The sequence below is a fragment of the Lepus europaeus genome, chromosome 16 (genome assembly GCF_033115175.1).
Source record: "Lepus europaeus isolate LE1 chromosome 16, mLepTim1.pri, whole genome shotgun sequence".
Classification (NCBI taxonomy): Eukaryota; Metazoa; Chordata; class Mammalia; order Lagomorpha; family Leporidae; genus Lepus; species Lepus europaeus.
In genome coordinates, this window is record NC_084842.1 from 76,741,706 (window position 1) to 76,758,439 (window position 16,734).

The following is a 16,734-nucleotide window of genomic DNA, read 5'->3' on the forward strand; positions in this document are numbered from 1 at the left end:
TCGGGAAATAAATGTTTTCAAGTATGTATTGTTAATTATTTTTTTAAATTAGGGTTTACATCCACATTTGATCCAATAATTCTTAACCTTAATAAAAACGGCATGTTGCAGAATTCCCACCAGAAAGTTGAGAGGTATCTGGAACACAGAACACAGGTTTGGCTCACAATACAAAAGGCCCTTTACTCCCAGAGGCAACATTTTTCTTTGAAAATTATTAAGCCCTTCAAATTTCGTTAATAAATCTGTTTGAACTAAAAATGTGAATTGCAGAGTATATGCTATTGCTAGCTACAAGGTAAAACTGGTGTTTAATTTAATGTACATATATTGCCTTTGTTCTTCATTCTTCTCAAGGTGTTTACTACATTTATACAAAAAAGAAATGGGGAAGAAATAACGATCTGAAAAATCTCAAATTATCTTTGAAATGCAAGCTAATTTTTTTAAATTGAAAACTTTGGGGATTGTGAAATCAGCAACACAATTTTGCTTTGAAAGGGACATTAACCCAAACACACATGTTTTTTAAAAAAAAGTAGCAAAGGAAATAGACTTTCACCATCTCTCTCTAGAGACCCAGGAAAATTATCAAGGACTGAAATAATTAATTGCCACTAAAGGACACACTTCTCAAATATCATTTACATCAAATTTGCAGTTTCTTTTTTCCTCCTATATTTAGTAGCCAATTAAGATGTAAAAATGTTCCTGTTAAACAATATCACAACCATGTTAATAGTGATTGAACAAATTTATGGAAGCTAATTCAGCAGCCATTCTGATTTTTCTAACTGGAGCATATACGTGCTGATAACCATCTTCCTGCCTTCAGAAGAAAATATATCATTTCCATATCTGTCTATAACACATACAACGTATTCAAATTTTAAGAGAAACTTAAAATAAGAATTCAGTTTTATAAAATTGTCACATCAGGAGAAAATTGCTTGCCTAATAAAGGAAGAGTTTGTTCCATCAATTGCGACTATAAGTATTTCTAAACAGCACTTCCATCACTGTATTTAATAGATCATTTTAAGATCAAGTCTTAGGAAGGCCAATGAATTCATCATTAAAGATAATGTAATGCAATCATTAGGTGACTTGCTTTTAGTGCATTTAAAAACATGGGAATTATTTGGTTTTCTTGTTTTGGATACTACATTATGGTAGTGGATTTTCAGAATTGATTTTCCATAAAATTCTCTTTAGGGAACAATAATAAAAGTTTTTCGCTGTGTTTTGTTCTATGAGACTACACATAGACATTTATGCATATATATACACATATATAAAGTCATGCTAATGCATTCGTGTATACATATGTAAAATATGTACATATAATTTGGTTGAATTATAATTAAAATTCAATAAATGAAACTCTGAGCATGCAATGAAGGTTGGAGAATACGGACTATTTCATCCAGCAAGAAGTCAGCATTTACAGCATTTCATCACCCCCAAAAGTTCCTTGTCTCCCTTTATCTCAAAATATAGATTTTTTTTCTGCCACTATAGATTAATTTTTTCTATTCTAAATTTCTTAGTATGGGAAAATAGAGTAAGCAGTCTTCACACATTTCTGTATCCATTCATCTGCATTTGAGAGATTCATACTCCTTGTTCTTTTTCTGTTTTTTATTAAAGATTTATTTAATTTTTTTTGAAAGGCAGAGTGACAGAAAAAGGGAGAGGCAGAGAAAGACAAATCTTCCATCTGGTGGCTCATTTCCCAGATGTCCACAACAGCCAGGAACTCCCTCTGGTCTCCTACAAGAGTAGCAGCAGTTCAAGTACTTGGGCCACCTTCTACTGCCTTACCAGCTGCATTAGCAGGAAACTGAATCTAAAATGGAATAGCCAGGACTCGAACCAGCATTCTGATATAGGATCCTGGCATAATCAGTGGCTGCTTACCCTTCTGTGGCGTAACACTGGCCCCTCTTTTTCTGTTGATTAATAATTTGATGAATGGATAATGCATTTTATTCATTCACTACAGTATAAACACTGGATTGTTTTCAATATAGACCCATTATGAATAAAGGTACTGTTTTTGATTTATGATAAATCATAATTTACTTATTTTCATAACACTGTTGTATATGATTATGATTTATGATCATTGTTGTATAGATGTTTCTGTGGACATATGATTTTGTTATTGGTAGACTGGGGTTAGAAAGAGAGGAGAGAAAGATATCTTCCAATCATTGGTTCACCCCTCTGAAATGTCTGCAATGGCCAGGGCTGGGCTAGCCAAAGCCAGGAGACCAGAATTCCAACCTGTTCCATGTGGCTAACAGGGGCACAAGTCCTTAGGATATCTCCTGCTGCTTTCCCAGGTGTATTAGTGGGATGCTGGATCAGAAGCAGAGCAGCTGAGGTTCAAACGAGTGCTCTGATATGGGATGCTGTGTCACAGTGGTATCTTAATCCTCTGCACCACAGTGTGGGCCCCTGTTACGTTTGTCTTGTTCAGGATACCAGTATGGTTGGGTTCTGGCAAGAGCTGTCTTCCTAGTTTGGAAATGGGCCCCTTTTACTGTATCTTCACATGGTTGAAAAGAAAGGTATGAATAAGAGACAAGGGGATAGGTGGGAGAGAGGCAGAGAGAAGAGCTATGGGAGAGATGTCTCCTTTTACAAGAGCACTAATTCTGTCTTACCAAGGCTCCATTCTCTTGACCTCATCTAACCCTAATTACCTCACAAAGGCCTCAGCTCCAAATACCATCACATTAAGGGCTAGATAGGGCTTAAATCTATGATTTCTGACAGGTACAACATAGTTGCTTTGAATCCTTGTCAATTCCAACATTTGTGTCATCTCAGCATTGGTGCTAATTAATTATTAGTTTTTAAAGATTTATCAATTTATTTGAAATACAGAGCTAGAGAGAGGTGGAGACAGAGGGTGAGAAAGAGGGTGGGAGGGAGGAAGGAAGAGAGAGAGAAAGAGAGGTCTTCCATCCTCTGGCTCACTCTCCAAAAGGTCATAATGGCTGGAGCTGGACCAATCTGAAGCCAGGAACCAGGAGCTTCCTCCAGGTCTCCCACATGGGTGCACAGTCCTAAGGTCTTGGGCCAGCCTTCACTGCTTTCCCAGGCCATAAGCAATGAGCTGGATCAGAAGTGCAACAGCCAGGACTCGAATGGGTGCCGATATGGGATGCTGGCATTGAAGGTGGCAACTTTACCTGCTACACCACAGAGCCAGCCCCTGTTAATATTTTGCCATTAATATGCAGTTTTTTTCTCTGATGGGTAATTTGCACATTATTCTGTACATTGTAGGTATTATGTTATGAAAGTCTGACTCCTATTTGAGTGCTCTGTTTAGTAGACAATAAAGCTATTTAGACTCAGAATGCACACATTTGTCTACTTTCTTGGGCTGTGGTTCAAATGTCAATTTAGCTTTCAAAGCTTTGACAGGGCAGGTTTTGTGCAGCTTCACTTGTGTGTTTCCCAGTGGCTAACTGGAATATTGGGTTATATTTCAGACCAGTGTCTATTTCTCAATATTTCTGCTATAAAGTTTCTTGTCATTTTTATGCTAGGGTCAGTCAGAGGTCTGCTTAGGAATTCATAGTTTGAAAATCCCATTCTGTACCTCCCTCAACTGAATTCCACCCCAGTCCTATTGGGGGGGGGGTGTGTGTGCATTGCTTTGTTACTGCACAGCTGTGGAGAAAGACAGGGCACTGCCCACAGTCTGCAGCTTCAGTGGTGAGATTCCTCTGTGGTGCTTCCTAAGCCTGGAACTCTTAGACAGTCTTCCTTTTGTCCAGAATGTTGGCAGTTTGTCCAGTTGTTTCAGTGACGTGTCTGTGTTTCTTGTTGTGGTTTGCATAGTGAATATTGAACTTAGAGTCAGAGGTCCTGTAGGAAACTTTTTTTAAAGATTTATTTATTTGAATCGCAGAGATATAGAAGGGGGTGGGGAGAGGAGAGGAGAGGAGAGGAGAGAGAGAGAGAGAGAGAGAGAGAGAGAGAGAGATCTTCCATCTGCAGTTTCTCTCCCCAGATGCTCACAATGGCCAGGGCTGGGCCATCCAAAGCCAAGAGCCAGGAGCTTCTTCTGAGTCTCCCACATGGCTGCAGGGGCCCAAGGACTTGGGAAATATTCTACTGTTTTCCCAGCCACATTAGCAGGGTGCTGGATTAGAAGTGGAGGAACCAGGGACTCGAACTGGCTCCCACATGGGATACCAGAGCTGCAGGAGCTTCAGACAGAGGCTTAACCTACTGTATCACAGTGCCGCCACCATTGTTTTTTTTTAATATTTAGAAAACATCTGAGGATGTGATTGACTTTATGTCATTGAATGGTTTATTTATTTTAAAGCCTGCACCGTGGCTCAATAGGCTAATCCTCCACCTTGCGGCGCTGGCATACCGGATTCTAGTCCAAGTTGGAGCACTGGATTCTGTCCCGGTTGCTCCTCTTCCAGTCCAGCTCTCTGCTGTGGCCCGGGAGTGCAGTGGAGGATGGCCCAAGTGCTTGGGCCCTGCACCCCATGAGAGACCAGGATAAGCACCTGGCTCCTGGCTTCAGATCAGCGCAGCACGCTGGCCGCAGTGGCCATTGTGGGGTGAACCAACGGCAAAAGGAAGACCTTTCTCTCTGTCTCTCTCTCTCTGTCCACTCTGCCTGTCAAAAAATAAATAAATAAAAATGAAAAAAAATATTTATTTTAAAAGTTTATTTATTTATTTAATTTATTTATTTTAAAAGTCGTAGTTTCAGAGGGACATGGAGAAGCTGAAAGATAGATTTTCCATCTACTGGTTTACTCCCCAGATGGCAGTAATGGCCTGGCTGAAGCCATGAGCCAGGTCTCTCATGTGGATGGCATGGACCCAAACACTTGGACCATCTCCCACTTCTTTTCAAGGCATGCTATCAGGGAGCCACATAGGAGGCATAGCAGTGGGATCTCAAACCTCTGCTCCCTTATGAGATGCACACTTGCAGCCATGAATGCAACCTGCTGTAACATGGTACAGTCTCCTAACATATTTTTGTAACAGTATGTTCTTTCTACTTCTTGTGGTAGTTCAATTACACATGCTGTTAGTCTTCATTGTATTCATTGCCTTTTATCTTCTTTTTTGAATTTCTCGATTGTTTTGGATTTTTCTTCTGACTTTTTGTGAATAGTCCCATGTTAAGCCAATCCATTGAGTTCTTAGTTTCTGAAATTGTATTTTTCACTTCCAGCATTTCTGTGAAGGTCTCATGTTTTTAAAAATAATGTCAGTTCTGTGGTGAATTCTCGGTCATAAGTTTTATTTTCTTACATATATTAAGAACAGCTACTTTAATGCTTTAATGCCTATGCAAGATAACTCTGTTGTCTGAAGTCTCCATCTAGGTTTTTCCAGAGATTACATTGCCTTGTTTTCTTGTATGCTTGATTTTTTTTATTGGCTACTGCAAATTGTGGGTAAAAATTTCTAAGGATAATTGGCCAATTGGGATAATGTTAGATTTCTTGTAAGAAGATGCACACTTACTTTGGCTAATAATCCAAGAGTGCCGATGATCCAAGATGATCTAGGACTGCTTCTAGGGACTGAGAAGTGTTGAAGCTGATTTCATCCACACCATGACTCTCCAGTTCTCCCTTTACTTTAAAACATTGTCTTTCAGTCCTAATCTATTGTGTGTGGCTTTACAGGCTCCTATCTTTCAGAGGCTTTGGCCTGTGCATTTTAGGTTCTCCAGGTCTTGGGGCTCTTAAGATTTCCATTCCACTTCTCAGTCTCTTAGTAGTCCTGTTTTCAACTAACAAGTGCTATTAGAGCAACCACCAGATCATCTTCGCCTAAGTCCCGGCACTGTAATCCTTACTCTTTGTTAACCTACTGATGCTTACAAGCAGAAAAAACTCATTTGCCTTTTAACAAAAGTTCTCATCAGATGGTTTATCATGAATTTCATAAACTGTTAACTGTCAACTAGTGAAAATCACATTTATAATACTTATTTTGTATAGTTGGAGAAGGATTTTATGAACAGTAACAATTTGAACTTGACTTTAAAATATCCCAAAATTGGGGCCAGTGCTGTGGCATAGCAGGTAAAGCCACAGTCTTCAGTACCAATATCCCACATGAACACCACTTTGAGTTCTAACTGCTTCACTTCCTATCTGACTCTCTACTATGGGCTGGGAAATCTGTGGAGGATGGCCCAAGTCCTTGGACCCTTGCACCTATGTGGGAGACCTTGAAGAGGCTCCAGGCTCCTGGCTTCAGACTGGTCTAGCTCCAGCCATTGCAGCCATTTGGGGAGTGAAACAGCAATGGAGGACCTCTCTCCCTTTCTCTCTCTGCCTCTGTAACTCTGCCTTTCAAATAAATAAATAAATAAATGTATTTTTAAAAAATCTCAATATTAGCAATAACCATCTTATTGTATAGCTTTTCTCCTTATTAAAATGTTTTTTTCCACAATGTTCTACCCCTTTCTGAAATCTCTACTTTCAAACTCCCCCTGCCTGATTTTACCCCCTAGAAACAAAAGCAATGTTCCCATGATCTCTAGTAGAAGACCTCAAATAGTCTACTGTTACAAAGTCTTTCCCAATATTTGAAAGGGAGATTTTTCATTTTTTGCAAAGCATTTAAGTAAGAGACCCTCTTTGCATGTGAATGCTGGTGTCATGTGTTAAAATAATCAATTTTCAACCACTGTGCACTTTATAAATATTTGTTTTTTCTCCCAGATGGATTATGAGTTAATGGGTTGGAAGAAATTTTTCTTAAATATTCTATCACCATTTCACTGGTACACAAACTTGTCTTTAGAAGGATACTGACATATGCTGCTTAGATGTCTAAAGTAGAAGTTCATATAACTCCCAAATAGAGTCATCAATACTATCTCACCCTATCTCTTAATACAGTTTATTGAAAAAGCATCATTAAAATAAAATACATATTTTAACATTTGTATAAATGAGTTTGCTGTTCAAAGGACCTCTTTGTATAAGCACAAAAAAGTTAATCTAGGGTCTGTTCAAATAAAAGTTCAGTGTTTATTGAGTTTTCTTTTACCTTAATCTTAAATCTTAAATCTTTTTTAAGATTTCACTCTTCTTACTCATCCCCTCAAAACAGCACCAATAATCTGATGATTCCTCATTTACCTCTGGCCTCTGATGCTAACCTGAAATTTCCAGTTACATGTCTAGCACTGAATATACCAATGATACCTCCCTCTTTTAGCTGTCTTTATTTTAACACTTATCCTAGAGCATAGTAAATTGATATTCTTTTCCCCTTCAAATTGCCAGTTTATTGCTATCTGTTTAGGAATTGTACTGTCACTGGAGGTTCTTTTTTTAAAGATTTATTTTTTATTTGAAAGGAAGAGTTACAGAGAGTGGGACAAACAGAAAGAGATCTTGTAACAACTGCTGGTTCATTCCCCCAAGTGGCCACAACATCCAGGGCTGGGCTAGGCTGAAGCCAGGAGCCTGGAACTTCATACATGGTCTGCCAAGTGGGTGGCAGGAGCTCAAGCACTTGGGCCATCTTCTGTTGCTTTCTCAGGCACATTTGTTGGGAGCCAGATCTGAAGTGGAGCAGATAAGACTCAAATGGATACCCTTATGAGATGGTTTTTGCATTGGTGACTTAACCCACGGAGTAGCAACACTGCCCCCCAGGAATTGAACTCTTGAATCAAACATTTGTGTTCCACTAATTGAATTGAATAGATTCCCAATGTCAAAAAAAAACCTCAAAGATAATCCATTACATACTTCCTTTGTGCTATAATAGTCTTTGCTTGATATATAAATATATATAATACTACATTATAGTCCTTGCCATATGTATATATTTCTCTCTATATATCCTCTTTCTCTCCTATCTTAACCTTTTAAAAAAAAAAAGATTTTATTTATTTGAGAGGTGGAGTTACAGACCGTGAGAGGGAGAGACAGAGAGAAAGGTCTTCCTTCCATTGGTTCACTCCCCAAATGGCTGCAACAGCCAGATGCCCCTTCCTGGTCTCCCATGCGAGTGCAGGGGCCCAAGGACTTGGGCCATCTTCTACTGCATTCCCAGGCCACAGCAGAGAGCTGGATTGGAAAAGGAGTTTCTAGGACTAGAACCGACACCCATATGGGATGCCGGCAATGCAGGCAGAGGATTAACTTGCTGCGCCACAGCGTGGGCCCCTCCTGGCTTATCTTTATTCCTCTTACCTCTGCATTATCGCAGCTTCTTTTCCCTTAGAAGAGTGGAAACATATTCATTGCCTCCACCTGGACAACATTCATTGCCTCTGCCTGTACAACATTCCTTCCAGGACATAAAGATTCATTAATTATCCCTTGCCTCTTCAGTTACCCATAGCTTCCTTGGTTTTCTTTATGTCCCACTTCCCAACACTTTGATCACTTTGCCTTCTCTTGGGCATTTTTCGTGTTGTTCACATGCCTACATCTATAACAAGCTCTAGGGCCCATAACAAATTCCGCAAATGCTTTTGAAAAAAATATAGTTGCTTCAAACAGCTACGGAAGAATAAGAACACTGTGTGTTTTAATTAACTTTAGGGAGACTTTCAAAAGCTTTCCTTTATCATGTTCTGTTATAAAGGTCATTAATCAAAGGTTCTAAAACACACATCCAGGGCTCCTAGCACCTGCCAAACTACCATGGAAGCGGTGTCAATCAAATACTAATGGATTTTCTAGTATCTCCTTTTCTAGTCAAATTCCACACATAAAATGTGAGCTTCATTTGGAAATTATGACACTCAACTTTGATCAATATTATTTAATTCTATGATGTCCACAGGTGAAGTCACTACATAAATATTAACGTTAGGATAAATACAACAGGAGATGAATAAAACAGGAGAAATGAGAGTATCTGACAACCCCCTGATAAAAATGATAAATGCAGGAAATTGGTGAGAAAGCACTTTTCTTGGCCTATAGTCAAAAAACCAAAGCTTTAAACAATTGCAGGGAGCTTTCCCTAGACATGTTCTGGGAAGCAAATTCAGCTAAATATAAATCAAAGAGTTTTCTTTATTGTATTTCAAGGATACCACAATTTAGAAGGCAAGGGAGATTGCCAGAGGAAGAAACAAACCTTTCTTTCCTAATAGAGAGATCTTTGTAAAGTGGGGTTTTCCACTTCCATTCTCACAATTTTTAATACATTTTTTTTATTTAGTAAATATAAATTTCCAAAGTACAGTTTATAGATTACAATGGCTTCCCCCCCCCCATAATTTCCCTCCTACTCACACCCCTCCCATCTCCATTCTCATAATTTTTAATGCCCTGCTCTGGCCCATGGAGAGAGTGCTCTAAGTGAGCTGTTCAAGACACTGCAATGGAGCCACATGATGCTGCTCTAAGAGTATAGTAATAGTACCAATCCCAGTGGACCCAGAGGTTAGTATACTACTTGATTGGCCCCGAGCAAATATCCAGTAATTGGTATCATTTTCATTGGTTTTATTATTGTATTTTAATGTCCATTCCATATATATATATATATATAGAGAGAGAGAGAGAGAGAGAGAGAGAGAGAGAGAGATTTGTCTCTAACTCACTTATTATCTAATTTATGGTCATTATCTCTACTGGTTCATCTAATTTGTGAAATTCTATAGATTTCTATGATCATGGTGGGCTTTCAACTTCAAAATATTCACGGAAATATAAATCAAAACATGTTTATTTTAGTGCAAAAATTTTTAAATTTGTGAATAGTTTTGTGTTTATCATGAACTTTTTGAAGATCACTTGTTTTTAAATATATATGTTTGCCCACATATTTGGCTTCATGAATTCCCATGCCGCATCTCAGTTGCATTTCTAATTCTACTTCATCACTTCTTCCTTCAGATGGGACTGCACAGAGTTCAGTTCTTTCTGTTTGCTTTTTTTTTTTTTTTTTTTGACAGGTAGAGAGAGAGAGACACAGAGAGAAAGGTCTTCCTTCCGTTGGTTCACCCCCCAAATGGCTCCCATGGCTGGAGCTATGCCAATCCAAAGCCAGGAGCCAGGTGCTTCCTCCTGGTCTCCCATGCGGGTGCAGAGCCCAAGGACTTGGGCCATCCTCCACTGCACTCCTGGGCCACAGCAGAGAGCTGGACTGGAAGAGGGGCAACCGGGACTAGAAGCTGGGATGCTGGCGCCACAGGTGGAGGATTAGCCTAGTGAGCCGCAGGGCCGGCTCTGTTTGCTCTTCTCTTAAGCTTTTAATACTATCTTTACAGTAATACCTGCTATATTGTTTGCATTCCATTTTCTAAACTTAGATGCAAATTGTTCAAATGACACCATGTAGCTATCACTGGATCTCCCACAACCTAACAATCCACCAAGTACACAGAAAGCTTAAAGCTCTCAGTATTAGATATGTGAATGAATTGTGTACAATAAGGTAATGATAAATATAAAATAATTTAGAATAATAGTATGAAAATTTAGAATCAGAGAAATTTAAAAAGAATTTTAAAAAATCCAGTGATATACTAGTGTTTTTTCTTTAATGCTGAGGAAGATATTTAGGAAAAGATATTTAAAACTGTGTTGATACAATAAAAAGCTGTATAATTTTTTACTGAACATGATATACCTGAAATACAGAAGACATGTGCACCAATATGACAATATGATAGAACCTTGATGATAGAATTAGAGGTGAGTTATATGTTTCTATAGTTCCAAAATGTGTAACAAAAGCATTTAACATTATAAGTAGAGGAGACCCATATATCTTTTTATGCTAAGAAAATATTACACAATTAGGAGTGCATTATTCCCTATGTTAAGCTCTATATTCAAGAATTGTAGATTGGTTAAACATCATAGGAATAAGTAGAGGTTCAATATCTTTCCAGGATGCTTCTTTTAAAGCTAGAAAAAAATCCCTTTTATATTTTTATACATTATCATGTCCATGATGTCTTACATCAAGATGTGTTATACAAACCCCAGCTGCTCACCCTGTAAACCCACTAACTTAATGGGAGCCAGGGATCTAGGAAAACAGATACAACACAAAGTTATCTTGCCATTAGGAAAACAGCATAATATGAAAGGCTTCTCTTTCTTGTACTGATTAAATTGAATTTTTAATCTACAACGGAAATTACAAGCCATGCTCCTTTATGCATGTAGTTAGAAGGGCTGGAGTTCAGAGAGGAAGGAGATAGGCACAAAATTACACAACCAGTTGGTGACGTAGTTAGGACTAGTTTGACAATCCATGGCTCTTCCATTTTTGAAACACGGAATTATAGAAATAGAGGGATTCTAGAAAGCTTTTCTCATAACTGCTTCATTTACAGAGGGATAATAAAGTCTTGGAGACATTCAGTATTTTATCCTAGATCACAGTTTGTTGGAATTTGGCTCAAATTAGCAGCCAGGACTTCTATATCTCATTCGTTATGTGTTTCTCTGCAATAGCAGTATATTATTCCAGCTCTCCCACCAGCACACATATTATCATCAGCACTGAGATGAAATGTGCTCCAAGACTTATATATCATTCAAATGTCAAATTGAAGCCTAATTGTTTTCTAAGTAGCAATGTGGAACAGCCATACATCAAGTATGGCAACATACTGTCTCTTGATTGGTTTGACATTTTTTTCTGTATTATTGTGAGATTCTTATTCATTTTATTTATTTTTATGAAATAATTGAACCATCACAAAGTCAATGAAAGGTTTAAAATTATAATTCATATATAGCATGAAATATATGGTCATATGTTTCATCTAAAATGTTTTCCAAAGATTTCCACATGACAATGAATGTTACGCTTTTTTTTTTTTTTTTTTTTTGTCTTGTGTCTGCTTCACATCTTGGTAACTTTCAGTCCTCCCAACACCTCAAAACTCTTCTCACATTAGCAGTTTTGTGCCAGCACCTTAGGTCCAGCATGACATTTCCACAGATCTTTGCCTAGCTAATGCCTCCTAGTAATTCAGGCTTATTTGCAAGTGCCATACCTTGGGGAATCTTCCTTTCTTTATCCAATCACTCCCTGCCTGCCCCTTCTTGAATTTCTGTCACATTGTGCAGTTTTATTTTCTTTACAATTCTTACCTGAATTAGAATCGACCTGAATTACATATGCATTCCCTTATGTGTCTGCTGTCCTCCTGTCAACACTGCACAAACTCGTGGAGGACAAGACCTTATCTCTCTTGCCATCTCTGTAGGTGTTATGACAGTGCCTTTCACACAGTAAGAGCTCAAAAAATTAATACTGGCTAAGAGAAAAAATGAATAAAGGAAATAAAGAATGGATGCTTGGGTGCCAACTGTAAATGCAGATGGGGACATATTCTCTTTCCCTTGAGGATTTTGCAACCATGTAAAAATATTTATCTTTAAAGCCTGTACTCTAGGACAAGAAGCTAATACAGGTGACATTGTCCATAATATCCAGGGTTACAATGTCACTGGACCCTGATCCACTTGCAAGAAATAAATAACTAAAGCAGCAAATGATGGAGGGCCAGGGTAGGAAAAAAACAAACAAACAAACAAACATGAAGTTCTTTTTTCCAACTCTTTTCTACTTTCCTTTTTCAATGACCTTTCTCTTGAATTTGTGCCTTCAATGTCTGGTTTTGTTTGTTTTTGTGTTTCTTACTGAATTCTGTCTAACATCCTTTTTCTTTTCAGCAATATGCCAAACAACTAATTTTGAATTACTTGTTCCACTCTGTAGCTGGCTGTTTTGCATCATGTAAGAAAGCTTAAAAGAATGGTATAATCAAAGTACTATTCTCATAATTACACAGAACTCTACTTTCTTCATTAAAAAACAAATGAGGAAAATTCTGTCATTCTTTGCATTCACACATATCTTATATTGGAATGCAAAGCAAAACTGAATTTTCAAATTTGTAACACTTCAGGTCTCTGGGTTTGATTAATAATAATTGTCAGTCCATTAAAATGGATTATGATGATTCCCAAGGAATTGGTTGTTAACATAATTAACAGCTGGCTTTACTTCCAAGACATTAATCAAAAGAGCAAGTTGCTGGAAATGACCAGGTTCTCACAAATGTTGCTAATTAGCAAAGGCATTGAAGTTGTATGACAGTGATTCCTGATGCTGTTATCTGCATGATTGTACCACAACTTTAAATGCTCACATTATGATGTGTTTTCTCAAGTGTTATTAAACTAATAGTCATTTGAGTAAATCTGCTTTAAAAGAAGCAGACCATATATTTTGACTATTTACTCATGGACAGGATGGAACACAGAAAATTTTAAATGACGACCATGCAAAAATTATTATTAATGAATAGTCCCCATTCATTAATAGTGAATACATTTTATATATACTAATTATATCTTTATTATCCCAATGTTACCTAAGTAGTTCTGTCATCAAATAATATTACCTTGAGGAGTAGGATAAAGTTTACTATTATCTGCTTATAACACATCTCATTTTATTTTTATATAATGAAAGCAATACATGAAAGAAATTAAGAAAAAATGCAAGGGTGCAGTTTTAAAATAACCAAGCCTATCTCCACTAAGAAAAAGCTCTCTTGACCTTTTAGGTTATTTGTTGCCAACACCATTAAGGACATAAACTGTTTTGTTTATGTTGTCTTGATTTTGTAAATAATTTTATTCCAAATTCACATAATGCTGTCATCTGGATTTTTGCTATTAGCTAAGGGAATTAATTATGTCCTGGCATATTGATGTGGATGGTCTGTCATGGTAGGCTTCATCTACAATATCATTTTCTTGTTTCTTAAAACAAGTTATCCGTTTGCAAAGTGGTGATTGCCATTGTCTCCATAAACTTTCATTCTTCTAGTCACATATCACCATCAATTTGATGTTTGTTCTTATTTCATTTTATTTTTATTTTGTTGAAGATTTATTTATTTTTGTTTTAAAGGCAAAGTCTCATATGGAGGGGGGCTGGGAGAAGAGAGAGAGAGAGAGAGAGAGAGAGTCTTCCATTCTCTGGATCACTTCCTAAATGTCTACACCACCTAATGTTGGGCCAGGCTGATGTCAGGAGCCAGAAACTCCCTTTGGGTCTTCCATCTGGGTGGCAAGAATCAGAGTACTTGATCCAGCATCTGCTGGCTCCCAGGTGGGTTGGCAAGGAAGCTAGATCTGAAGCGGAGAAGCTTGGATACAAACCAGCTCCCCCTCATGTGATGTGAGTTTCCCAGAGACTGCTTAACCTGCTTAGCCACAACACTAACCCTTCTTGCTTCAATTTTACTAGGAATTATATGGATTTGCTCCCATAGGCAATCTTTCCACACTGATGTCTCATTCTTCTTAGTGTATCAAATTAGAGCCTGTTCAGACATTATAATGAGTATGACTTTATTTTATTGCAAAAGTCTTTGAAATACATGCATAAATTTCTAACAAATATTTTCCATGAACTTTTTTAAAGACCCAACCTATTTTTAAAAGATATATTTATTTATTTTGAAAGTCAGAGTTACAGAATAAGAGGAAAGACAGAAGAAGATCGTCTATGTGCTGGTTCTTTCCCCATATGGCCACAACAGCCAGTGCTGGGCCAGGTGGAAGTCAGGAGCCAGCAGCTTCATCTGGGTCTCCCACGTGTGAGGCAGGGGCTGAAACACTTGGGCCATCTTCAACTGCTTTTCCTAGGCCATTAGTAGGGAAGTGGATCAGAAGTGTAGCAACCGGACAGGAATCTGTGCCCTTATGTGATACCTGAGTCACAGGCAGTCACTTGACTCACTACATCACTACATCACAATGCCAGCTCCCAGATGCATCCTGTTATTCCATTAATAAATACTTTTAATTTTACTTGATTCTCAGTGTTATACTTTGCTGTTATCAATGTAAAACCTTTCCAAAGCAGTGAAGCCATTAGGATTTGGAGACCTCCTGAAATATATAGTCTTGTGGGAATCTGTCACTTCCACTTACACAGAACCATGCAAACACCCCTTTCTCATCTCAGCAGGAAGAGACTAAGGCTTGTTCCAAACACCTCCTGCCCCTCTACTTCTTCACCACTGCACATCATGGTCCATTCAGAAAAAACAAACCAAAAGCAGTGAAGCCACTATTTTAGGTTTTACAGGGCTTTGTGTTTGGGTCAGAGACTAAGATTATTTATAGCTATTCCTAGAAAGAATTGCCAAATTTACCAAATAAAAATATGACACTCAATTAGATTTGAATTTCATGTATTTTAGCATAAGCACATTTCATGTAATATTAAAGCCATACTGCTAACCCATAGAGTATTGTTATACTAAAATATATGTATTATTTATCACAATTAAAATTTATTTGGTAATCTAGTATTTCCTCTGGCACTTTTCAAACAAGATCTTTCTTATATACTGTAGTAGGCAGAATAATGGCTCTGCAAAAAAATGTCCATGTCTTAATCCATAGCTACTGTGAGGTTATGTAACAAAGGAGCAGACTGGTGCAGATGAAATCATGTTTGCTAATCAGTGGCTGCTGAAATGGGATTATCATAGGTTGGGTGGGTCCACCGTGGCCACACAAATCCCTTCAGTGAAAACTCCAGATAGAATAGAGAGAACCAGAGAGGTAGCAGTAAGGGGACTCCTCCCAGTGTTGCTGAATTTGAAGCTGGAGGGAGCTTCCATGAGCCAAGGAGAGTGGCCTTCAGAAGGTAGAAAACAAATTCTCTCCAAGACTTCAGTAAGGAATGCAGTACTTCCAACAACTTGGTTTTAGTCTCTCTGGGACTTCAGACTTCTAGAATTTACTCTCATACATTATTGCTAAGGTCTTACATGTATGGGGATTTTATATGGCAGCCATAGGAAGCTTACATATATTTTTAAGAAAATATAGGTGGTTATTGAGCTATGAGGTAGGCAGAATCATATGCATCACATATTTTGAAAATATCATGCAAGAGGTTAAAAAAAAATTGAACCAAGACCCAGAAAACTCCCTTCATGGAAGCGGGCTGAGGTTACATAGCTTCCTATGGCCACTCTTGGTCATTTCTTGTTTAGCCTACCTGGAAACACTGCACAGAGGTGTTTTAGAGCTTGGAAAGATGACATTGTTTTGTTCTCTTGTTGGTGATTGCATGTGAGTTCTTGAGGAGCAAACAGGCTTTAATTCAAGCAATCAGCATCTGACAGCATTAGTCATGAAGTAAACTCGAATCAGAAGATTCCACTTGGGAGTCAAGCTACAGAGCAAATCAAAGACAGCTGAGATAAGTAAATGGTATTCACAACAGACTTGCTAAATCTGAGATGATGGTAGGACCAGTCTCATTTACGACTTTGCTGTAATCAAAACATGAACCCAATTGTTAAGTGCTCTGTATTTAAATAGTTTTTTGTTCTGTGTGTGTGTGTGTGTAGGGGAAGGTAAGGTGAGATACAAAAATGTTGTTTTACTACAATGGCTGTGAAATAAAATGGAGTCATCTCCTGAGTCTTGTATTTATCCTGCTTTTCTGGGAAAGCCTCACAGCTCACAAGTTTGCAATTAGAAGAGGGCAGATTTTACAGTCCACTTAAAATGTGCATTTTCACAGAGAGTTCTCATCCAATCAGACTTTGATTTGGTTAAGACAGAGTCCTCAAACTCAGCAAATTCTAAGTCTACAGAGGGAGACAGACTCGTAAACAAATGATAGCTATGTAATGTGATGAACGTTCTTACAGGGGAATGCATGAGGACTGGGGGA